This window comes from Triturus cristatus, chromosome 4_2 (genome assembly GCF_964204655.1).
Source record: "Triturus cristatus chromosome 4_2, aTriCri1.1, whole genome shotgun sequence".
NCBI lineage: Eukaryota > Metazoa > Chordata > Amphibia > Caudata > Salamandridae > Triturus > Triturus cristatus.
In genome coordinates, this window is record NC_140586.1 from 930,018,317 (window position 1) to 930,020,816 (window position 2,500).

Sequence of the window (2,500 nt, forward strand, 5' to 3'; positions counted from 1 at the left end):
CAGGGAAAGGGTCTCACGCAGGAGCTCTAGACCAAAGGCACATTACTATGATTTATTAAAGTGCTTCATGCATGCAAAAGGAAACGTCCCTGGGTGGGCTTGAACCACCAACCTTTCGGTTAACAGCCGAACACGCTAACCGATTGCGCCACAGAGACTAGTGACAAAAGCACATCTCCTGAGACTCAACATATATCTTTATGTGTGCGCGCCTGCCTTGAGCTTGTGTTATATAAGGCGTCTTTATCCTACGCAGCATTTGCCATTTGCTTAGTGTCTTGTCACTGTTGGGTGTTATGATGCGCAGACTACTATCTAATGGTGTTAGGGCCAGTATTACAACCAGTCCCAGTGTATGAGATACATGTATGACTTTTCTGTGGCCTTCTTAGCGTAGCTATCTGCTCCTCTGGTGGTGTTCTACCAGCCTGTCAGGCGTGTGTCTTGCCCATCCAATCTTCACTGTGGCATGTTAGACTTGTCTTCTCTGTGAGCGGAGTCTCCTTCCCAGAGCAGGTGCTTTCTCTGAACTCTTGCTTTGTAAGACTGCTGGGCAAGGCCCTCCCTAGCCCCTCACTCAGAGAGATACATTTACCTGCAGAGCTCAGCTTTGGAGAAAGAGAGGGGGCAGAGAGCGCAAAGGGGAAGGCCCAAGGTGCACACCTTATTTTACATAAAAGCTCGGGCTCTTGGGAGGACAGGGACATGAGGGTTCTCAGGGAAAGCCATCACATTAGTATTGATGGCTGGGCCTTGAAACACAACAATCCCGGAATGGCCAGGCACAAAATGCCTGTGCAATAGGCCTGACCATAGGCTTCTGGAGGTCTTGCTCTCCAGAGGCCCCAGTGGTCTAAGCCCGACCAGGGCTGTGCCCGACCAGGGCTGTAGGCCGCGTTGGGAGCGCGTTAGGGACGCAGGGCGCAGAACTCTGCCCGTTTCACCCCAGCATTTCGGGGAGAACAGGGAATTTGGCAAAGACAGTGGGAAGGATTTTTAAGGAGGAGAGTTCAGTGACATGATCTGAAACACAATAGTGCTGGTGATCTGGAGGCTGCCTTCTATGAGCCCCTTCTGTCGGGAGCAGCCTGCCATCATGCCCTGATAACCACAACACTAGTCCCAAGCCAGTGACCTCAGCAAATGCAAAAACATTCATACTTATAGTCTCCTGCATCTGATTCTTGCCATCATGTGAAACGTTGGCATTCCAATGTCTGTTGCACACACTTTGTTCATAGGTGTGCAATTTGAGTGCGTGCGCCTCATCACTGTCTTGGACAGAGCTCTGTCTCTAAGCTACACATGTGAAGCATTGGTGGTTCAGTGGTAGAATTCTCGCCTGCCGCGCGGGAGGCCCGGGTTCGATTCCCGGCCAATGCAAGGCTGTGTTCTTTTGACTTTGCTTTCTAAATCAAATATGGGAACTCAGTGGGGCATAAAATGGGAAACAGTGACCCTGATGTGATTTGAACACGCAACCTTCTGATCTGGAGTCAGACGCGCTACCGTTGCGCCACGAGGTCCTTGCATTTGGAGTCACATCAGCAAATGTTGTGAGCCTTTTCATTTTTGCCCACCTCCTTATATGCCTAGGGTTGTATTACAAGGTTTGGCTTTTTGTTTTCCATCCTATTGATGAAATTGAGTGCAGGTGCAGAGAGAACGCAGAGGATTGAAATGTTCAGGGAAAGGGTCTCACGCAGGAGCTCTAGACCAAAGGCACATTACTATGATTTATTAAAGTGCTTCATGCATGCAATAGGAAACGTCCCTGGGTGGGCTTGAACCACCAACCTTTCGGTTAACAGCCGAACGCGCTAACCGATTGCGCCAAAGAGACTAGAGACAAAAGCACATCTCCTGAGACTCAACATATATCTTTATGTGTGCGCGCCTGCCTTGAGCTTGTGTTATATAAGGCATCTTTATCCTACGCAGCATTTGCCATTTGCTTAGTGTCTTGTCACTGTTGGGTGTTATGATGCGCAGACTACTGTCTAATGGTGTTAGGGCCAGTATTACAACCAGTCCCAGTGTATGAGATACATGTATGACTTTTCTGTGGCCTTCTTAGCGTAGCTATCTGCTCCTCTGGTGGTGTTCTACCAGCCTGTCAGGCGTGTGTCTTGCCCATCCAATCTTCACTGTGGCATGTTAGACTTGTCTTCTCTGTGAGCGGAGTCTCCTTCCCAGAGCAGGTGCTTTCTCTGAACTCTTGCTTTGTAAGACTGCTGGGCAAGGCCCTCCCTAGCCCCTCACTCAGATAGATACATTTACCTGCAGAGCTCAGCTTTGGAGAAAGAGAGGGGGCAGAGAGCGCAAAGGGGAAGGCCCAAGGTGCACACCTTATTTTACATAAAAGCTCGGGCTCTTGGGAGGACAGGGACATGAGGGTTCTCAGGGAAAGCCATCACATTAGTATTGATGGCTGGGCCTTGAAACACAACAATCCCGGAATGGCCAGGCACAAAATGCCTGTGCAATAGGCCTGACCATA

The 2,500-nt window shown here is 49.7% G+C and overlaps 3 non-coding genes across 3 annotated transcripts; 1 reads left to right on the top strand and 2 right to left on the bottom strand.

Annotated features, from left to right (window-relative positions):
• Positions 1–84: 84 nt before the first annotated feature.
• Positions 85–158, bottom strand: TRNAN-GUU (transfer RNA asparagine (anticodon GUU)). The gene has a single exon. It is a non-coding gene; the product is annotated as a tRNA-Asn (tRNA).
• Positions 159–1,312: 1,154 nt separating this feature from the next.
• TRNAG-GCC (transfer RNA glycine (anticodon GCC)) lies at positions 1,313–1,383 on the top strand. Its single transcript has one exon. It is a non-coding gene; the product is annotated as a tRNA-Gly (tRNA).
• A 386-nt stretch (positions 1,384–1,769) lies between these two features.
• TRNAN-GUU (transfer RNA asparagine (anticodon GUU)) lies at positions 1,770–1,843 on the bottom strand. Its single transcript has one exon. It is a non-coding gene; the product is annotated as a tRNA-Asn (tRNA).
• Positions 1,844–2,500: the final 657 nt, after the last annotated feature.